The sequence below is a fragment of the Ixodes scapularis genome, unplaced genomic scaffold (genome assembly GCF_016920785.2).
Source record: "Ixodes scapularis isolate PalLabHiFi unplaced genomic scaffold, ASM1692078v2 PGA_scaffold4__175_contigs__length_147842914, whole genome shotgun sequence".
Lineage (NCBI taxonomy): Eukaryota > Metazoa > Arthropoda > Arachnida > Ixodida > Ixodidae > Ixodes > Ixodes scapularis.
In genome coordinates this window covers 39,089,173-39,112,895 of record NW_024609879.1, presented here as the reverse complement: position 1 = coordinate 39,112,895, position 23,723 = coordinate 39,089,173, and the positions used below count along the sequence as shown (strand labels likewise).

Sequence of the window (23,723 nt, the reverse complement as noted above, 5' to 3'; positions counted from 1 at the left end):
GCAATTTCCTCTTCCCTTACCCTTCCGTCAATCAGCGAGTTCTGGAAAACTGGTTGCCACTGTCACTCCTCAGTGGCACAGCCTTGGGGGCAACCACCACTGAAATATTGCACTTCAGTTACAAAAAAGTTCACAATGATGTGATTGGTTTGAGTCAGTTTAGAGCACCTTCTGGAGCAGCCAAAACCACCTTGAAGCAGCAAGAACTTTTGGAGCACATGCACATACAGGGTGCCTCAGTTAGCGGGAGCCAAGATATTAAAAAAGTGGAGCGCTCTATGTAAATTATACCAACTGTATGTTAGAAAACGTCATGCAAAAGTGTCAGCAGTTCTTATAGGGGATAATAATTAGGTGAAATGAATTATCTCACTTTTTAAAATACTGTTTCAGTGGCCAAGGTGTAAATAAGAAAGTTATAGAGTGCCCTAGGAAACACTCGACCTCTGTCCTTGCAGCACATTAGGCATATAGCTTTGTTCTCTTTACCACCACACACCCCTAAAAAAGCCTGCAAAATTTAAAGAGAAACTACTATGGTGACCCTGCACACTGCAATTGCGCTTTTCTTGTTAGTGAAAATATTTGTCTTAGCATGCAAGGCCTTCCTTTCTTTTCCTTAATTGTTTCGCAACCACACATTATATAGCACTGACTGCACAGCAGACAGCATAATCCCTCGCACCCAACTAACATCCAAAGTGATTTTAAAAACGAGACAAAGCTGGCGCATAAAGATCACTTCATATAACGCAGGGTAGATCATCAGAATAAGGTTTGCGAATATTCAGGCCGCACTAATATCTTGAAACACTCTTTTTTTCCTCTTGCCACTCATCAATAGAACTGTTTACCCGAGTTGCTTGTCATGGTGTCATCCGACAATGTGTTTTTTCCAGACTTATTGAAGACTGCCTGCACCTTATCTCCTGATATGTCAAATGTATTATTAATTCTATAAAGCTTACTATTCTTCTTGTTCTTTTTAATAGCAAACTTTGTCACAGACCTCGAGTTTGTTTATTGTTTTCCTCTGGCTGTATAACCCCCCCCCCCCCCTTTCTGTAATGCCTCTGGGCGCTGAAGGGTATATTGAATAAATAAATAAATAAGTTACATGATGCCAATGGTGTTCACAGTGGCTGGTCACGCGCGGTGGCAGTTGCCGACATGTTCTTGTGGCATATTTTCCGCCATATTTTGCACCACTTTAAGATGGACTAACCGGAAACGCTGCAAGATTGCTCAAGCAGCAGGGCCACAAATCAAAGCTACCAGCTCGAGCTTGTATTATTATAAATTAAACCATGCTAGGCCGAGATGAATTGTAATATAGTCCTACCTTCAGTTCCATTCAGCAGCAGGAAAAAATTAAATATATCTTCATCCTACCGGCAAAGTTGGATGACAAATTATGTACACAATGTCATCCGAGCAATTAATAGCTTGTAAAGTTAATTAAAAGCCTAGGAAATCTTAGTAGACACACTGTATATTCAGTGTCATCCGACTTTACCTGTAGGATCGAGGTATGATTTTTTTTTTAATATTCAAGTATCCAATGTATGTATGCGCATGCTATCTGCAGGAGTGCTGTTCCCCTCGGCAAGTGGTACACTGCAGCGAAGTGAGATGCACAAAATTGGCTATGACTATCTCATAAATGTCGCCTGTCCGCAATCCACCTGTGTGGATTGCGGACAAGTGACCTTTAAGTCACCATTGGCTTAAATGTCACTACAACCAAGGACACATAACAAAGAGCTCGCTTAACTGAGCTAGCTAACATGCTCGAATGTATAACAAACAAAGATAGACACTATGGAACTTCCGAAAACGCTCAGTGTTCAATGCGAACATCAAATTGAATGATACATTAATCAAAGCGATAACCAAATGTTTTCAAAAATTCATTTGAACAAGCCTACTTTAACAATCGGGCCTGAGCGTTCAGAATTGATACAAGTAAAAGTCGCTAGCTTTTGTCGCACTGTCAGCCTGACTTCCTTAAATATCAATAAAATGTAGCAGGATAAAGCAGGGAGCACTTCAAAGCAAATTGCACAGCAATCACATCACTGAGTTTAGATGAAAAGAGTAACAGACTAAATGCACAAATGAAACTGGGAAATTAATGACAACATTGCAGTCTTCAAAAGTCATCCTGTGCTCTAGCCCACGTAATATTACATTAGAAGTTAATCAAAGAGCCTGCTGCGAAGCTAGGTGGCAGTCGACGCTTAAATCTGAAACTGCACCTGTAGGTATTGGGAAAGCTGCATTCTTAGGTTACAATAAATTATAGTCATCACTGCATCATTGCTGCCACTGGTTACATATTCTATGGCACATGCTGCATTTCTTGGGTTTGGTTATGCTTTTGTCTCTGGGCATAGTTTCCTTTCTTTGCACATTTGGGTGCGCTACGCAGCTTTCAATAAAACAATACAATTAGGCATGCCGAAGAATACAAAAAAGCCGTTAAAGAAAGAAAGCATGGCATCTATAAAAAGAGTGCAATCCTGGAGCTAAAAATGATGACAGTATATCTCGTCTCCAAGTAGGTGCACAGGGAACCATTACCCCCCCCCCCCCCTCTTCTAACACTTCGGGCACGGACCGTGCCTTGTGGATTGGGCTGCGGTCTTGCTGAAGGTAGAAGTAGCCGTAGCTGAACAGGCCATCCAAAACATACGGCAGAAGCACGGTCTCGATGACGTCCATGTAAGCGGCCCCCGCAGGGGGCACCTGTGAAAGCAGATGTTTGGAAAGTGGCGTCTCCACGGACCCTGAGCCCCGCAGGGGCTCGGGGTCCGTGGAGACGTTACTCTCCAAACACCTGCTTTCACAGGTGTTCTATAGATATTTCTGATATATTCTGACAATTTTATGGTAACAGCCCGTAAGGAGGACCTAGTTAAAATGATAAATTTATTAATAACTCAAAATTTAGTAAAGCTATCTGAAAACTAATTGCTTATTTGAAATCACCACTCAGAAATACATAAGTATACTAATTTTCAGCCCGATAAATGAAAAATAAAAAACGAAAAGTTAAAGACCAGCTTCCCCTTAATTGTTTTAGATAGAAAAATGAGATCAACCTCTTTGCTCTGTGGTGCAAAGTTTTCTCATTAAAATTTGGCCTGAAATTCATAAAAAAAAAACCTTTACAAGGTGTACAGCTGCCGGTGAGATAACCTAGCCACAAAGAATACCTATGGCCACCCGCACCAAAGGGCTAGCTGGGATGCCAGAATTAACCCCAAACACATGTGACATTAACTGCATTGTCTTGGAGGCTCTTGGACTAAATTCCATATTGAACACCCAATACATAGCAGTCATGGTTGTAATTGCACCCAGCAGCGAGTCTTCCTTAACATGAAGTCCATCCACGGTCACAATGAAAGATGACGGCTCATAGACGTTCTCCTCATAGCTCACTGCTGGGTACGCTTGAAGTGCGTCTGGGTCCTAAAGAAATGTAAAAAAAATAAGCATTATATTAACAAATACCATGGCACACATTTCCAAAATCTGTATTTTCTTTTGTAATTATGTTATTGTATAATTGAGACAAAGTGCCAAGCATTCCACCCAAAAAGTTGTGTTGCGCAGATGTTTAGACAACATGAAGTTAGTCAGCCCTCAAAAGGGCCAGATAAGTTCTCTGCAGTAGATGGGTGATTTGGTGAGCACAGTAAGACTGCTAACATAGGATTGAGAACATGCTCACATAGTAGATACACAAACAAATGCCAGTATGATGCTCATTCAGATTAAAATAGACAGAAATTGAACAATGTCTCCCTGGGTTCCGCAATGTGACTTACCACTCTACGTACCCTAAGCTGTTGCGCACTGAGCACAACAATGTAGTGCAAGGTGCATTATCACATTCCTCTGCTACCACTACCACGCTCTCTTTTTTACTAATGCCATGTCAAGTCACCTACGGTCACCATGGCAATAATGTCGTGGTTTGCCGCAGCTTACAACAGTGCAAGACAAAGATAGGTGTGTTCCGGTTTTGCAGAGCTCAAAATTTTAAGATGTACACATTTTGTGTATAATTTACCAAATCTCCATGGTGCAAAAAAGCAGGATTACATAAAATCATATATGTACACTTCCAAAGCACTTACTACAGCAGACAAAAATTAATGCAAGCACCGAAGTAAAAATGCAGAGATAAATGCAAAAAAAAAAAAATAACAGCAGTAAGAAGAGTAGGAAGTGAGGACACACAGCATTGAAATTCAATGTGCTATAGTAATTTTTCTAATATTTTTGGCATTTTGAGTTCTCAAATGTATCCTAAATATTCCTACAGCGTCCGATGCAATATACATAGGGTTTAGCGTTTTCAGTTCTGTTGAATTCGGCACACGTTATTCGGTTTCTATCTCAAAATAATTTTTTGGGGGATAATATTGTTCTGGAAAACAAATTGTTTCTTTTTTCAGTTACCATGTACATGCATATTAAAGTTCAAATGTGCTTGTTCAGTGATCAGTGCAGGCATGGGGAGTATGAAAATGCCATTTGAAATTGTGACAATCTGGACACTAAACGTATATGCCTAGAGCATGACAATGTAAAGCCGAGAAATAGGACACTATTTGTCCAAGTAATGTGTAATGTTTCAGAGCTGTGCCCACTACATATAATCACTGTAACCAGCTAGAACTCTAATTACAATATAAATCTAGGTCATTGTTTGCCCTGAAATTTTGAAACTGCCCTCATACACAGTTTTTAGCCGTTTCAGGCAATGAAAACAATCGAAACATTTTCTTCGAACGGCTGGTCACTTAACACACAATATCTAGTCCCCCAAAAGAAGACAGATTTAACCCTTAAGCCAACCTTGGACACAATGCCCAAAAGACTGTATCTACAACAGAGACCTGATGATGAGCTGTCAACTTCATAAAAAAATGTGTGGCAAGGTCATAAAATGGGTAACCGCAGCCTATTGCTTGCAATTAGCCGAGGAGCTTCCTTTTTCTTGGCAACTTCACTCTGCAATATATCTCAGAACAAGGGGCGTGTAACAATGTTTGGTCACCTTTCTAATATGCATACCTGCCAACCTGTGGACCGATCTGTGGCCACCGGATACACGGATAGTAAAGACGGTAAAGACCACGACGCTGCCGTGGACAGTACCTATCGCCCTCTTGTGGTGGTGCAAGATACCGCCAACAACGAATTAAAAATAAATAAATAAATAAATAAATAAAAAAAATGTTTTCGTAAGATTTGAAGCAAAATTCGGAAACTCAGAAGAGTTGGCAGGTATGAATATGGGAATAAGCCACAGATTATTGCAATTCCAAGGTTTTTAAGGGGGGATCGGTGGCCTAGCGCACCGTGTCGCAGTTAGGAGTATGTGTAGCGGAAGCTTGCGCTGCAGAATCCAGGGATCCTGGGTTCAGTCGCTACCCCTGCCCGTTTCAATCTGGATGAGCATTGTACCGGCATTACGTACGTAAAGACCCCACGCTGGCGGTTGTACTGCTTTGGCTAAATTCCTCATCTACAGCGCGAGACATATCGCATCACTTGAATGCAGACAAAAACCGCGCTGTATAAATATTCCCACACAACACAATTCAGGGTTTTTAAAACCTTAGAGTGTGTAGATTAAGTTACCACCCTAAAAAGAAATTTAGTGCCGCCTTATAAGAGCCAGGTAAGAATGTATATAGACTGCTTCAAAGTCATTTAAAAAGCTGCAATTACATTATAAACTGTGAAGAACAAGATTGGTCCCTGAAACTTACATCTGGGTAGAGAAAGGCAGAGCTTCTCTCCTTAACCAAGGACGGCAACACATGAAGAGCAGCCGTTGTCAAAACTTCTGTAATGATAAAGGCCATGATGACGTTTAGTACAAACTGCCCACGAAAACATAAAATGGCTCAAAGACATTGGCTCTACAAGTCACAAAATGGCAAAACACAGCACAAAGTGTGAGCAGGTCATGCTCCTGAAGTTAAGGCCCACAATCAACCAGAAGGTTGCTTAAGAATATTTCTGGCTTATGCTGCCTCAGAATATGAAAACCTCTACTCTCTTCGATATACAATCATCATGGCTGATATGATGAAAAGGCGTACAACTATCTATTTTACTCTTACTCGGAAACTAGGTTTTGCTCTTAGCTAATAGAATGCTACAGACGTGAGGTCGAGGCTGAGCTAGGCCCGAGTGTAATGCACGTGCTTGTGCATTGAAATCAACCCTTCAAGCTAAGAGCTTGTGCATTGTACCCTTTTCCGTGTTTTTAGTGTAAATGCCTGGAACCCAGCTGCTATGTGGACATGAGGGAATTACCCAGGGTGTCTACCAAATTACTGAGTTCAAATTTCCTGACTTTTCCAAGTTTCTTCCCGACTATTTTGATAAAACTCCCTGACAGTTTCTGGGCAACATTATTTAGCATGGCTGTGCCGATGCATAACCATCGCCTTCAATCCAGACTGCCGTGCCACTTTCACTGGTCATTTTTCCTGATTTACCTTAGCCAACTTTCTAACTTCCCTGATAATTCCCTGACTTCTCCAGATAATCAAAATTCCCTGAGAATTCCAGGTTTTCCAGATTGGTAGACACCCTGATTACCACATGCCTCATAGGAAACCATAGACAAGCAAGAGCACGCTTCCACACAACTAAGTCTAGGTCTCAACGCGAATAAGGCATGTTGGCTGAAACTTCATACTATTGAGACTAGATAACAAACTATTACAGAGCACATGCAACATTTCTCTCAAACAACTAGAAAGAAGAAATGAATAGGGGACGACACAGATGGGACCATCTTTCAACTTTAACTACATTTATCAAGCATGGTGCCCCACTCCATGGGAAAAAGGGAGTAGGAAAATGCTTAAGTCAGAGGGGGGGGGGGGGGGCAAAAGGATTGGCATACAAAGATGCTTCTAAGTGGAGGGGGCGGGGGGGCAGATGGGAATAACAGCGAGAAGGGGCGTCTGCGTAGTAGACTGCTGAACTCATTGTCTTACCGTGTTTGTCAATGCTCAACGTCCATTGTCAGCCTCAGAATGGCTAATCCTTTTTGCTATAGAGAGATGGGTGGGGAACCTAATGTTCTGTGGGCTCAGTCAACATCCAACAAGCCTAGATTATTTCTCTGACAAACTTGCAGTGGCTCCCCAAATTCGTCATGGCAGCGAAATTTGGAGCGCAGCCAGGGCATTTTCTCCCGTGAATAAAAATTGCATGTTAGGAATCCAAAGCAGCGTTATTCGTGTCCATACCTTCGCATTCCACCTGGCTTGCAATCGTTTTGCCCCCCCCCCCCCCCTTCCCCCAAGCAATTTCCCATTATCTTCTTCCCACAGAATGGTCGTACGCCGTGCTTGAAGTCTAAAAGAAATGTAGTCAAAGGTGGAAGATTGTCCTGTCTGTGTCATCCCTTATGTGTCTCCTCTTTCTAAGTGTATAAAAGCTACCAACACGCCCAAAATAGTACATTTCTCTCCTTTCTACCTAATCTATCTAAACAAAGATTAAGCACAGGAAGACTGAGCATTGTAGCCTTCCTGCAGTATTCATCTTATCAGCCCCAAGTTATTTGAACCATCAAGTCCTACCATCTTCCGGGCCTTTGTCCCCTTGTGCGACCCGTCGGTCCAGATCCTCGAAAAAGCTACACAGGTGTCGCTTCTTCCTAGCGGCATCCAAGATCCGCAGGCAGCTCTCGGACAGGCAGGCCGCCAAGCTGACCTCCATTGGCTTGCTTGTCACAGCAGTAAACTCTTGCTGCAACTGTATTAAAAAAGAAAGGATGTCAAGGCAAGTGAACTGTGTTTCTGGAACACTTAAAGGGGCACTAAAGTGCTTTTATGATCATAACTCGGTCTACGAGTTCTAAGCGTCCAAAAAAACCCGCAATTACATTCATACGCGGCGGATCGCCTTATTAATGAAGTGATCAAAGATTGTGAGTTACCGTTGTTGCAGACGGACACATGGTGCTACGAAACCTTGCTGAATATGGTTGAACGACGGACAATGCTCGTCAGCCAGCTGTAAGCGATAGGTTCCGGTGTGGACGGCAACAACCCATCGCTCGCAGCTGGCTGCCGAGCGCTGTCCGTCGTTCAACCATATTCAGGAAGGTTTGGTAGCACCATGTGTCTTTCCCCAACAACGGTAACTGTCGCAATCTTTGATCACTTTTTTTAATAAGGCAATCGGCCACGCATGAATGTAAGTTTGGGTTTTTAAGGATGCTCTTATATTAAGTTATGATTAGGGTTCTGCGTTTTTTTCCCTCTGAAATTCGGCATACTTTTGTTCTTTTTTTTTTCTAAATTATGTTTTTGGTTTTTATTGGTAAGTATATTACAGATGCAAGTTAACCGGTTTTTGTCGATGAATATGTAATGATGAAATACACTCGTTTTATGCTTGTCCATCCAAAGTGCAGTACATTAGGCACTTAACTATTTTATCTGTTGCTGTATTTTCAATTTTCCTTAAACAAATTAGGACAGTAGTTTTCACTTTGATGTGGTGAGCAGACTCTATGTGCTCTTCTAGACAATGATAATTTTTGGCATGCCTTCTCTTCCTTCCCATTTTGAGGACTGCCAAAGCTGGTTAGTTTCTACTGGCAACATGCTCGCACAGCAGCAAACTGAATTTCCTTTAACCAAAGTGGAAGCGTGATGGTTTGTGCTAGATAGTAGCGTGTTTTTTTTCGGTGTCCCCTACAATACAACCTAAATTAGATCAGACAAGATGACCTGCCCTCTCTCTCTCTTTGAGAAAAAATCAAAGGAATAAAATACAATGCCAGCAGTTGAGACTCTATCTTGAGAGGACAAGAGCAAACTTGACACAGGAAGACTGGATCAACCGAATTTCCGAAAGTTAATTCGGCATACTTTTATCGCTTTGAACCGAAAACACCAAACCCTAGTTATGACCACAAAATGAGGATCTCAAAACGGACTTCAGTGCCCGTTTAAAGGGTCTGTGTGTCACGGGTGTGGAGCTGGGAGGAAAAGAAGAAAAAGAAGAGAAGAGAGGAAGAAGAGGATCGCGAGAAACGAAGGGCAGGTGCGGGAGTTCTGACCCCGTCGCTTGTTGAAGCCGGCAACGCTCCGGCTACTGAAGCTTCACAGAAACCGGCCCCGCTCCGGTTCCTGAGACCCCGGCCACGCTCCGGCTTCTGAAGCCTCACCGAAACCGGCACCGCTCCGGTTCCCGAGAACCCGGCCACGCTCCGGCTCCTGAAGCCTCACCGTAACCGGCCCCGCTCCGGTTCCTGAGAGCCCAGCAACGCTCCGGTTCCTGAGAGCCCAGAAACGCTACAGTTCCTCAAGCCACGAAGAACCCGGCAACGCTCCGATTCCTGAGGCCACGGCGAGCCCCGCCACGCTCCTGAGGCCACGACGAACCCCGCTACGCTCCTGAAGCCCCGCCACGTCAGGCGTGAGTCGAGCTTTTGTGGGGACTTGACCACGGGGACTCCGGTCTGCTTTGAACTTTTCCTTTTCTTTCTTCACTGTTTGATAACTACCTCCTGATTTCCTTTCATTATATTATTACGTATGTACATGCCTTTGTCTCACCTGGTCTTGTCTCAATCATTTCGCGTGTCGGACCGGGCGAACGTGACACTGTGCAACAATTTTCGAACTTTGGGACGTTAAGCCTGGGAGTTAGTCTTCACCATCTCTAGAATAGAAAAGTTTTTTTTCCTACAAGCCCAAATTTTCATTAAAAAAAAAAAAAGATTCAAACGTAAAACGCTTTTTTAATTTCGAGGAGACGTCCGCTTCCCGTGGTAGTGACGCAAGTAAGATATGAGCACCACTGACGTCAAGGTCGCACGACAGGCAAAAGAGCGTAGAACATGGTTTTAGTCAACACAAGGAGATGGTGCCACCATCCCAACAGAGAGGACACTTATAACATCATCCCTCAGTAATGCAATGCTACATGTTTCACACTGCCGCCACGTTGCGAATGCAGATAGAGAAATAGTCCGTTTTCATTTTTCGATTCCTCGAGAAGCTACTTCTATCACTTGACAAGGTAAACAATCTAAAAATTACAAACTAAGAATTCTTTTTAATGTTAAAATAGTTGCACAGCCTTTTTAAAATCCTACCTTCAATAATACTTACAAAACTGCTATGTTCAAAAGCAGGGTATTTTGCAACAATGGCTGCCACACTTGGGTGGTCAGTGGTTATCCATGCCCGCCGTGTAGCAAGTGTCCTCGACATGGAGTCGGAAACATAGGCGACATTTGGATTTGCTTTTCGCAGTTCTTTTTCCATGTTGATGATATGGCCCTGCAGGCTTTCGTCATCCTCTCCATGTGCTGGCAGCACTATGTTCTGAAATATATTACACAAAAGTAAAAAAAATTAGTATCAAGGCTTACAAATTCCTGAAGGAACACTAAAGTGCTTTTTGAAACCTCGTTTTATGGTCATGACTCCACGTGGGAACCCATCACTTGCGAGTAGCTGACGAGCGCCGTCAGTCATTCTGTGTCAACGGTGTCAGGATCTTTGATCACTTTTTTAATATGCCAATTGGCCGCACATGTTAGTAATTTTAGATATTTTGGGATGCTTCTTCTACCTTCGTGACCATAAAACGAGGATGTAAAGAAAGCACTTTAGTGTCCCATTAAAATAGAAAAGAGTCTCCATGAAACAATCTCTCCTACTGTCCCAGGCCTCGTCACCCGCTTTGGGTTAGGGTCCCTCGATGCCCGCGGCTGATTCCGCGGTGAAGCCTGCTTTTCAGTGTTGTCCTGCATCCACAGCTTTGACCGTTCACGTTTTGCTTTATATCGCATGGCAACGCGCCAGGAGTCCTGGATGTACCCACAAAAAAGAATTTCAAAGAGCTTGTTTTAAAATAATCCTGGCAAAATGGTATCTCTTGTGTACAGCTCATCACATCTCACATGGGCATGTATTAAGAAACATATCTACCATAATATCACATTCTAGCAGCACACTGAATAAGAGGACTTCACCTAACCAAGCTATTAAAGACCATTTGCATAAAACTATGCCGCTGAAACCCATTTGACGTTATTACATATCTTCCAACTTTGTTTTGTAAATGCGATAGTTTCATCAATAAATTCGGTTCAGCCGCAGAACCCTCATCTCCGCCCATTCACTGAGGCCGCCATGTTTGAAAGCGTAGAACCTTCCCCCATCCCTTAAACGTCCATACACTCCATGTACGGCAGCTGATGTGCCGCCACGCAGCTGTCAGAGAAGATAGGCTTCGAGAATCCTAGTAGAGGGAAACCTCGCCGTGCCGCTGCCGTTGCCATACCAATTCTGCCGCCGCGGAGCCGCCACTGCGTCGTTAATGCGCTGTTAATTGGTATCATGAATTGCTGCGTGGCCGGTTGTACCAGCAGGTACACGTCATGCCCCACGGGGACGACGTTTCACAGTTTCTCAACTCGTCTGCGCTTTGTCAAGCAGCAACAACAATACACTGTTTTTGGAAAAATGCAATGAAAGAATTCGTCGTATGGCAGTAATCCGCGCTGCTGAATACGTGAAAGCATTCAGCAGCAGCATACCTGCCAACCTGTGAACTTTCAAATTCGTAAAACTTCCGCCGCCGCCGGGAGGTTTACGCGAAACGATGTGCAGCTTAATGTCAGCCTTGCCACCGTGCGAAACGCTTACATCACACATGCACGTGTTACAGAATCCAAACTTCTCTCCCTTTTTATAGACCTTTTCATTATAGTAGTTACCTCACCGGCGGATAGAGGGCGCTGATGCGCTCGGCGCCATTAGGTTGCTTCAATTTGGTTGGTTTCGGTTTCAACGTGAACGCGGCTATGTTGCTGTTTTACGTTCTTTTGCGTAATTTTGTGATCCGACTATTTTCCTTGTAGCACACAACCAATGAAACAGTGGTATTGAGCTACTTTGAGGAAGACGAGGTGTATTTAAACCTAAATCGCGGGTTTTTTTTTTTTTTTTTTACCAACTCTTTTGATATGTCTGATTATGGCCGGTTGCGAAACGCCTGACTGATATATAGGGCAGATTATCATCGTCTACGGCCGTGCCCGATGACCACCAAACTAATGAAGAGACTAACACGTGAATATAAAGAAGCATATCGACAGCTTGATTAGCAATCTGCTGAATCAGCCAGAACAGATGAACTCGCGAGTTTACTACTCACTGTTCGGTTTTTGTGGGCACCCAACCTTTAGTGAACTTTACAAACTAAAAACGTATCGTGTAATGACACAGATAATTGATATAAACAAGTAGTGTCGTCTCGGCCTCTTTTTTTTTTTAAGTTCAGTAATGAAGCATGTTTTGACAGGCCGAGTAGGAAATTTATTTATATTATCAACCCGGCTAAAGTACTCATAAGCAACATTTCGCCATATTGATCCTTGGAAATAAATTATTTTTATATGAACATTTGCTTCCTCAAGATATGATATAAGTGACAGGCCCGTCAAATTAAATTTGACATTTGTCTTCCGTAAAATTGGCCAAATAAAATTAAAGGCTGCAGGAGGAGAAATACCTCCGAAAGTTTGGCTGAATTCTAGCGCTAGGCAACACTCCACAGACCTGTGTGAACAAATACTTCTTTGTTTGAACAGATTCGCTTTGTAAATATTGGCGTCGCCAGCCACCAAATGTAAACCTCTATTCGCCATCGATAATCCTGGACACAAGTAATTGTTATGCAAACGGCTTCTTTTTTTTTTAATATTGCAGATTTTAGATACTGGCAATAATTAAAACAGCGTACGCAAAAAAAAACAAAAAAAACAACGTCGTCATTATTGCGCATATCCCGAACCCAAACCGCGTTTTGGATTAGCAAATAGAAACGAGATTATTTCTTTGTGCACGCTATTCCAAAACTCGCTACTGTTGTCGTGGCAGTTTCTTACGCGGGAAGTCCCGACTGGTTATCTAAATATAATCAATAAATCGCTTAAATGACTGTCGACATGGGAGGGAGCACGGCATACATTTTCTTAAACTTCATAAGTAAACCGACCAACCGAACGACTACGTCGCAAAAAAAGATTGAGAACCTCATACACATATGTAGGTGCGCTATTATTAACAAAAATCGCGTGATGTTGACGTAGCAGTACTTCTAGCCTCAGATAAAATACAAGTTAAACGTTCGTTGTCTATCTCCTCAGCAAGTTTCCTCAGATAATCAAAAGAAACAGATTTCGATATATTATAAATCCAAAGAACGATACTTTCAGGAAATACAGATAGTCTCCTTGCGCTGACTATTCTTGACGCCTTCGGATCCTAAACGCACGATATAAATATGCGCGCTTCTTACTGAGAAAGTTCCACCACTATAAGTAAACAAACCTCAGTTGTCATAAGGATCTTTGTGCCCTCGTGATGTCTTAGTCGTCGAGTAGACGTATCGGGCTACAGTTTTTGAAGTCAGGCAAGAAAGCGCGGCGAAACGCGACGAAAAACACGATTACAACCAATACAACGCATCCGCCAAGGCGCGGAGGGGAGAGCGGAGCAGCAACTTGAAGCAACCTAATGGCTGCCTCGTCACGTGATTCCAAGATGGCAGCGCCCATGCGAAGGAGGATGAAAAGGTCTATACGGCACGAGGCACGGGAATTCCACCGTGTAGGGCTTCATGAACACCTGAAAGTACCTCTTTTGAGGTTTGGAGTTCGCCATTGAGCCGCGAAGCCCCCGTGACCAGGGAATGCTACGATTACATGTGCAACAAACACAGAGGCCGCACTCCTCGCCTCGAAACCGGCCGAAACAGAGACGCCCAACCACGTCTGAACACGCCGAACCAACAAGTGCTGTCGAACACACGAACAAAGGCTTTGGGCTTTGGATTGGTTTTGGATACATGACCACCGGATAGACGGATAGTAAAAACCACGACGCTGCCATGGACGGTACGTATCGCCCTCTTGTGGTGGTGCAAGATACCGCCAGCAACAATTATACAAAAAAAGATGTTAAAAAAAATTTTTTTTTTGTATAATTTGTTTTTTTTTTCGTAAAATGTGAAGCAAGATTCGTAAAATCGTAAAATTAGTACCAATTTGTACATTTTACGAAAAATTCGAAAGAGTTGGCAGGTATGCAGCAGTAATACATAATCATTGGTTCTGAGTGCTTGCACTGCCCTGAGACACCACCTCTACAAGTGCAGTGAGTTTGCGTGATGTTCCTGCTGTCGTCTAGCTGAAGAGAAAAGAAACATGCATGCAAGAAATTTTAATACTCAACAAAATTGAGGGAACATTGTAATGAGTCTACCCCTGAGCTTTCTCACTATAAAAATGCCAGATTTACAAAATTTGGGAATACAATGCAAGGACAGCCAGAGCTGTGCAGGTTTTATTTTATTTGTTAGGACCATTAACAAGTGGATTGAGTTAGCTAGGATATTAATCACATAAAAAAACTTTGCGGCACCGCAGCGCTACGAGTACTTGGTAGAATGAAGGTACAACGAAGTGTAGCAGGGCTATTAAAACTACAGGGTCTGCCGGAAAAAACAAAGCCCGGCTTTGTGGCCCGCATAAGTGCACTGTGCGGACCCTGTAATGATAGAAGTGCATGCCAAAGTTCAAAGCTTAATTCACACATGCACGTTCGACCCAACCGCAATTACAAACGACCGGAACGACGAGCTTGGAGCATTGCTAGGCTCGTCACTCCAGCCAGTTTTTGTCGTTCGTAGTCGCTTTGGTAGCTTCGAACATGCATGTGTAAATCAGGCTTACGTTTTGGCAAGCAAGATAAACAAAGAAAGAGGTTGTTACACTGCAGCGACAAATTTAAGTGAAGCATTGCGTGAGACGCGGCGACTCTACTGCAAATCGTCATGAACCGAAGCCGCGGTCACAACATAGGAACGCCGCGGTTGCATCTGGGTCATCAGTAAATCTAAAAGGATTTAACGTTTTGCAAGTACACGGGTACTGTGTAAGCACCAATCACTTTCTGAGCATGAAGGCGTGACAACCTAATAGCCCCTTCCCCTTGCAAATCCGGAGCGCTCGGCGCGCTTGCCAAGCGGATCCCTGTGGCCCTTGCAAATCGCGAGCGATGTGTGTCTGTGTCACTTGCAGATCTGGAGACGGTCGGGCGTCGCCGTGCAACTCGAACCGCTCTGCCCGAAAGAGGTGGAGTGCAGGGAGCGGTTGGGAGGTGTTCGCTATGTAGCGACGGCGCATACGCTCGCACGCGTGAAGTTTGATCTGCAGCCACTCGCAATACATTGGTTTTGATTTCTATGCCGTTTCTGTCACAGCTACACGACAGCGATTGCGCCGGTTACGGTAGCAGTACTTTTCGATATGACAACATCAGTTGAATGTGTCTTTTTTACAAGCTGTTCGAATGTCGACTAAGCGGTGCCGACCATGCCGACTGCCGTCTGTGGTGACGTTCGCGCCAAGTACCCGAAGCTGGAATCAACATGCGCGTATACGTACACGAGAGCGCTGAGCATCCTTGGTTATTATTTCGTGGGAAGAGTCAAAGGCTGTAGAACCAAGCGGTATATTTTGCATTTCGGATAAAACCGCCCTCGCCCGGAACGGCTTTCCGATCGCAGGGCATCTGAGCGTCGGAGGTCTCGGCTGGCAGCGAGGCAGGCGGTGACGGCGACGCTGGACAGAGCATCTCCGCTTGGCTGCTGCGTGTGCCGCTGAGATTGCTCGCGACTGGATGCTCGAAGTTCTGAATCTGCGAGCGCTCCGGGTTTGCAAGGGGAAGGGGCTATAACTAAATAATTATGAAGTAAGCTTCTTGCGAGACGCACACATTTAGCCTTAAAGACTGACGTCGCCATAGCAAACCGTTCGTTCACGTCGAAGACGTGCCTGCTTTAATTAAGTTTTTTCCTTTCTTTGTGTGGCATCGCGGAAGAACGATCCCACTATAATATCTTTAAAACCAGCTCGAAGGACAAATGTTCCTGCCACGGGCACTTGTGCCGCCATAGCTTCCGAAGCAAAGGGCCAAAGTCTTCTGCTACGACTCTCAGTACTGCCTCCAGCCGCAGTGCAAGTGGCGCTGCGTGCGGTTTTCAAAGCGCCCCTTATAGGTCCCGCACGGGGTGTATAGCCATTTCCTAGCGGCTAGAGCCCTTGCATGCACTCTTAGATGGGGACTCCCAGCACCTAGGCTTGCTGTATAGATCAAACAGCATGTGGAGATGTCATATCAAATAATCAAACTTGAGTAATTTTTATGTCCTGGCTTCTTTAAAGGAGCTGTGCAACGATTTTAACGTTGAAAGAATTGGCATCTTCTGCTTTTAATATTGTTCACCTTGTCACAAATGACAGAAAACACACCTTCTTTCATCGAAATGTTGCAATTTCGCCGCGTAATCGCGAGGTAAAAATTAGAATATCCCCCCACCTGGCAGCCGGGAGCGGCCGTCATGGGAAACAGGCGGCGTGACGTCAGTTGGGTAGTTGTAAAAAAGATAGCAAGTCTGCAAATACCTGCTCGATAAAGGGTATTTTTTACATAAATATTGTCGTCCCAACAACATAAATGCTTCAAAAACGTAGTATCATTGACAAAAATGTTTATTATACATGATGATGATGATGATACTGTGGCTGCTCCCTTTATAACGGGCGGGCTCAAATAATCATGCCCAAGCCTGGGGGTGAATTCAGCGCCCCCTGTGTTGTGTATGATGCCACCAATCCTCCAGTCGTCTTTTCGTCTGCTCGATGGTCTTCCAAAAGGCTTCAGTAGTATTGGCTGCCTCGCTTGTTGAAGAGAAGCCTAACGCTGCCGCTAGAGGCGGGACACCTTCATGTAGTCGGTTCGCCTCTTCGGTGGCAGAAGTGGCACAAAGTCGGATTCTGCCACAACGGAGTATGATGTGCTCTGCGGTTTCGCTCTCACCCTCGCATACTCGGCATACAGTCGACTGCACACTATTGTCAAAGCGCTGTTTGTACACCAGTGTGCGCAGGGCTCCAGCACGAGCCTCGAACAATAAGCGGCTGCCCAAGCTGTTGTCGTACAGCCGCGTCTCTGCCGTGATTTGCTGTTTTAACTCCGCATGCATGGTAAGGGTTGACTTTGTCCGGGCAGCCTCTAGCCATTGCACATTCTCCTGTTCGCGGACCCTTTTCCGCACCACAGACTCCCATTCTTTCTCTGTGGTTGCCTCCACCGGTTCCGTGAAGAAGCCGAACTTTTTCTCAAGCTGGTAGAGGCGCTTTCGCCAACGGCTCTGCAGGGAAGTCATATGTGTGTATATGAACAGCCTCTTGGCCCAACGGCACCGGTCCATGAGTCGAAGCCGCCCGTCATAGGAAACCTTGCTTGTCGCCTCCCTCGCTTCGAAAGACGACCAGCCCAGGTCCCCCTGCACTGCCTCATTCGCCACCGTGCCATGGCAGCCCAGCGCTTGGCGTCCCACTTCTCGTTGTCTGCGCTCCAAAGCGGTTCTTGTGTCACCTGGTACACACACCACTGCGTTGGCGAACGTCAAACCTGGCACCACCACCGCCTTCCACATTTCGCGGCTCACTATGAATCTATTACAGCTCCATAGGCTGCGCTTACGGAGGATGTTAGCTCCCCGTGTGGCGGATTGACGGAGGTGGACGTAATGCTCTTTCAGATAGTCTGCCTCGTTGGACAACTCAACGCCTAGGTACTTATACTTATTCAGTACCGGTAATACGTCAAGCCCCAATCTGAGGCTATCGAGCTTTTCTTTCTCAGTGCCCGCGAATTGTATCACGGCGGACTTGGATGTGTTGTACTTGAGACCAAGCACGGCAGCCTCATCAGCACATATAAAACATACAGTGTTTTAGTGGCGCCATCTACCCGAGGTCAACAGAACCGTCAGCTCGAGCAGCGTCAGCGGCTAGCACGAGGAACCGAACGAGCGCCTTGGGACGTGGTCGTGAACGGATGAGCTCTCGCCGCTCACTGATGGCGTTAGAGAGAGGAATTCCCCGGAACCCCGCGCCTACTCAAGTGACGTCACTGCGCACGTGATTCGGAAGACGATGTACGAGTTGAGAGGCGGCAAAAACCTGGATCTTTTTCATTTTTAAAAAATAAAAACTAGTCTATCCAGGCAAAATCTGTTTTCTCTAGTTCGCTGCAGAAGTGTCAGGAATCAACTTTCACAATTATTTAAGCAAAGCCCTGAAACTGTTGCACAGCTCCTTTAAAGGACACATGCAAAGGAAAAAAACATTTTTTTAAACGGCTTAGATGGAAAAAGACGCCATAAAACGATTTTACAACGAAGGAAAAAAATTTTTAGAGGTATATTTACGGCGCAAAACGAATTTGTAGTTGGCGCCCGCGGGCACCGCGGAAAAGTGGTCCGTATTTATCACGTGACTGGTCCTTATTTATCACGTGGTGCTTGCGCTCTTTCGAAAGCTTTCTGTGCTCTTTGAAAGTTATTTATTTTCTTCATTTTTTTGTTGCCCTTATTTTGTAACAAAATATTTTGACTTCTGGGAAACTTCAAGTATAAGAAAATCATCACTTCCGTTTTGACGCTTACGAAACCAAACAAAGACCGCCATTTTTTCTGCGAAGGGGCGCGGAGCGCAGTCGGCGCGGTGTTGTTTGTTACATGCGGGTTCAACGAAAGCGACGCCGCTGCTCGACGATAGGCTGCAGTTCTCGTGATCGAGACCAACAGGAGGATTACAGTCAACATGGGGTACCGGCGGACGAGCATTTGAGAGCGATCTGGCTAGAGGCGATCGGGCGTACGCCTGGCACGCCTGGCGAGAAGAATGTCAGCGCTGCGACCCGTCGGCAACGCTGTCCGCAGGCGTATCGCTGGCCTCGGAGCTTTCCGCGGGGGGGTTCGCTGGTCTGCGAGGCGTGTCCTCGTAGGGGCGAAGCCCTAGCGGCCTGATCCGGTCGAGGAGTCTGCGCTTCAACTCGCGATCCATTGTAAAAGACGCGGAGCAGACTACCACCGCTTCCACCACCAGCACACAAACCCAATAACAAAGCGCGCGCCGAAGTTGAGCGGAAGTGGCATATTTTTTAGCCGAGCAGCCAAGTCAATCCAAGCGGCTTACCTCTCCTCCCCGCAGAGCGCGCAGGCGCGAGAGAGAAAAGTGGAAAGGAGGGGTGTTACACCGCGCTTGACAAAAAATCATCTCGCGCCGTAAATATAGCTCTAAAAATTTTTTTCTTCGTTGTAAAATCGTTTTATGACATCCTTTTTCCATGTAAGCCGTTTAAAAAAAATGTTTTTTTCCTTTGCATGTGTCCTTTAAATGTTTGGTGAGTTCTTCGTACACATTTGTTTAAATGAGTGCAGGCTAATAATTAAAGTGAAATTGCATCTAGTTACTCACAAAACCAGATCCTGTGGTGTCCTTCAGAGTTGGGAAGTTTTCCACAAGGCTCCTTGCGGCCTCGGCATAGAGCTTATCCGGGTACCTGCACAAGTAAAGGAGAGACATAGTGCCATCAATTGGAAAAATCAATGAATAGGAGCATTATTCACCATTTATGATTAAGAAAGAAGCGTACCCAGTGTTTCCTGCCAGAGAGCCAAAATATAAAGATTGGATTTGTATTGATTTGTCAAAGAGCTGTCTAAAGAATAAAAAAAAAAAATGAAAGCCGCTTACAACTCCCTGTAACGCCGAATTAGAGCGCAGCTCTTGAGGAGGAGGAGGGAAGGGCACTGGGGGGGGGGGGGGGTTAAACTAACCAGGGGGGGTCACGTTACCTTGGGGGTCACGTGACCCCCAATGCCGATGATGTCATCACTGACGTCACTGATGACGTCATCAGTGACGATGACGATGCGGGTACCGATGACGTCATTAGTGACGTCACTGATGACTTCACCAGTGATGATGACGATGACGATGCGAATGTCGGTGACGTCATCAGTGACGTCGCTGATGACGTCATCAGTGATGATGACGATGACGATGCGGATGCCGGTGACGACATCAGTGACGTCACTGATGACGTCATCAGTGATGATGACGATGACAATGCGGATGTCGGTGACGTCATCAGTGATGATGACGATGACGATGTGGATGCCGGTGACGTCATCAGTGATGATGACGATGACGATGTGGATGCCGGTGACGTCATCAGTGATGATGACGATGACGATGTGGATGCCGGTGACGTCATCAGTGATGATGACGATGACGATGCGGATGCCGGTGACGTCATCAGTGATGATGACGATGACGATGTGGATGCCGGTGACGTCATCAGTGATGATGACGATGACGATGTGGATGCCGGTGACGTCATCAGTGATGATGACGATGACGATGCGGATGCCGGTGACGTCATCAGTGATGACGATGACGATGCCGGTGACGTCATCAGTGATGATGACGATGACGATGTGGATGCCGGTGACGTCATCAGTGATGATGACGATGACGATGTGGATGCCGGTGACGTCATCAGTGACGATGACGTCATCGGGGGGTCACGCGACATCGGCGGGGGTCACGTGACCTCGAGGAGGGGGCCACGTGACCTCAGGGGAGTCACGTGACTTCGGGGGGTCACGTGACCCCCACGAGGTCACGTGACCTTGGTGGGGGGCTCGCGCGGTGCATTATGGGACATTTCCCATGATGCACCGCGCGGTTACGCCGACGCCGACGGCGACGGCGACGCCGACGCCGACGGCGACGCCGCTCAAGCCGGAAACGGGCCCCTAAGAGCTGCGCTCTAAAATATGCACATGTGCTCATTTGAGCCATTAAAAATTAGGAGTTAGTTCAGTCCCAACTTGAACTTACAGGTCGTAGAGGCACAGGTCGTGGAAGAGCCACTGAATGATCCTCGATCAGCAAGGCACGTACTGCCCCCTCGTGTGTTTTTGTAATGCCTGCGCGATGTCCAATGGCACTTTTGGAAACCTGTATTCCGATGGAGCTTTCGACGGAGCTTTTGATGGTGCAGAGTCCTCTTGAATGACGACATCCATGATTCTAGATATATAAAATAAAACATATTCGCTTCAGTTAAAAAAAACAAAAAAACACTGAACAATTTTGAATACAAGAATGCCCTTGATTTAATTTGTTTTAAAGTACAGGAACCAAATTTTAGGTCATAACTTGTTCACACAGACACGTGCATATGTTATCTTTTATCCCACAGGGAAACCAAAACATGTCAAAAGTGCAAACAACTATAGCTGCATTGTTTCTACCTAGAAGACTCGGTTTCAACTGCTAAAAGCCAGCATCTATACATGATGTCAAAAACAAGTTGAGCCCAATTATGCTACACAGACAGTCTTGAACATTTTCTTGCAGGGGCGTCGTTGTTGTCAGTCCTGATAACAGCACTTGAAGCACACATGCCTGACTGCTTCAGTCTTTGCAAGCATTTTTACCCACCTGAACTGTGACTCATCCAAAGAAATGGTTACCAGCGCTGCATCCTCGAGGATCGTGCCCTCCATGAGGTCCACATCTGTTTTATACCGAGGATGGTATACCTTGTGCGACAAAAGAATGAAAGGAAAGTTATAGGCATCACTGTCAACACACGTAACCTAAGGTATGTACAAGTAAAACCAGAGAACACTTCACAAAAATCTCTGACGGGCCTACACGTATCCATATCCTAAAACGGCCTCCTGGTCACAAGTGGTGATGCATCGCAGAAAGCTGATACTCCTCCGCCATACCCTGACGCTAGCTGCCTGTACAAAATGCTAAAGTTTAAGAACACGACATTACTTGGTTCAAAAAATATGAAAGGAAATTTTCAGTGAGCCGGTGTGTAGTTCAGCGTAAATTTTTACAAAAGAAAAATTACACTGTGGGCATAGTCGTAAGATTACTTCCAACAGCTCAGAACACGTAGAAAGGGCTAGCGCTGAAAAGTTTAGTGATCCTGTATTCGATTCACGCATGAACCCGTTTCGATTTCAATGAGCATCGAACGGGCGAGCTCCAACTCAGCAAAAGGCACCAAGCGCTTGAAATGCCAAGATGTCTAGCGAGGGTCTCGTGCTAATGCGCCTTTTTACATAAACTGTTCGGTCGTGCGGTGGAGAAATCACGAAGCAGTTTAGAGAGGGCCTAAAAGCATGTGCTTGACCAAACAATTTGATGTAGAAGGGCACACTAGCGCGAGACCCAGGCATTTCAAACGCTTGGTGCCGTTTGCTTAGTTGGAGATGCAGATTCTCGCGGGCAACTTTCTGCCGCGAATCCGACGAGAGGATAGCCCCTGCACAGTCTTAATCGGCGCTCAAGTTGCGTGATCGAACATAGCTTAGACTTCATTGCCACAAAGTTTAAGAACGTACTAAAGCTCCACTTCCAGCGAGAGCTTTGTAGCCTTGGTTACAAAAGCGTGCACGCGGAGAATGGCCATGAGCGCGTGCTGGATTCGGAGCTTTAAGTTCGTTCTTCATCGTACCGCACTCTTATACAAGTGCTGCCCGGTCCCACGCTGACCCCGCACAAAGCACAAATGACGTAAGTGAGCTCACCTGGATGTGGCTTGTTTGCAGGTCCACTCCTTGGAACAGCACATTGCCAGCAAGGGTCCGAATTCAATCGGCGCGCTTATGCTCTCCGTCAACAACGACAACTATCTTGTGTGCGCCGTACGACACCAAGCACTCAATCGCGCTCATTGCACCATTTCCGCGTTAAGCCACGCCAGCCACGCTCGTTAACTGAGGTCTCCACAGCTGAGGAAACCGTCGCCGAACTTGGAAAAGTTAGGGTGATGCGGGAACGCCGAGAAAGTCCAACCAACGTAGCAACGTAGTTCCCTGCTTTCGCTTTGAACCACAACGCAGCCGTTGTGGAAACCGCGCGCCGATCCTTGTTTGTTGTCGCTTCCGGATGTAGAGCTACGGGCACACGACCGTTGGTCTCAGCACGCACGTGCAAGCCGCGCAAGCCGCGGCTTGCGCGTGGACTGGATAATATAAATTGAAAGCTTAAAGTATATATTTTAGTTTTTCGTGGTGATGTTTTTATTACAAAATTGTGGGTCATAAGGCGTTTTTGCTTTGTTACATTATACCAATTCAATACTGCATAATCAAAAATAATATAAGAAAACATTTTCGCTATCTTGCTAGTCAATCTGATTTTGGCTCCAATTTCGGCTAGCGGATGGATAAATGTTAACGGCTATACCCTTTGTAACGGGCGGTAGCTTGCACCACCTAGTTTAAGTCTAAAAAGACAAAAACGTGATTTCTCCCGCCTTTTCAACCCCCAACTATCACCAGGCAGTGTGGGATATCACCAAAATAACCTTCAAGGGATCGGGCAAAAAAAAAAAACTATAAACATCATTCCCCTGCTTCTTACCCCCGGCTAGGGAGTCGCCAATTTTCCTCTGGTCAATCAAACCTTTTAGGCGTTACCCCAGCACCGGACCCACTGGGAGAGACTTTGGGCCGGAGCCACGCGGGAGGGAGTCCCAATTTTCCTCTGTCCCGCCTGTTCCCAGCTGTGCTAGTTAGTTGTCCATCATTCAATTTTCCCTAGATAATTTCCACCAATCTTCTAATCGTCTTAATTATAAAGCGATTAAATGCAAAGGTGCAAGCGAGCTGGACAAGAATGACGAATGGAGATTTAGGTTGGTCCTTTGTCCCACTCGTTCTCCTTCTTCAGGGATTATTTTCGTCATTCTAAT

At 45.5% G+C, this 23,723-nt stretch overlaps 1 pseudogene; it reads right to left on the bottom strand.

The window, feature by feature from the left end:
* Positions 1-3,201: 3,201 nt before the first annotated feature.
* On the bottom strand, positions 3,202-22,701 carry LOC115314558 (annotated as a pseudogene).
* Between the last annotated feature and the right edge of the window lie 1,022 nt (positions 22,702-23,723).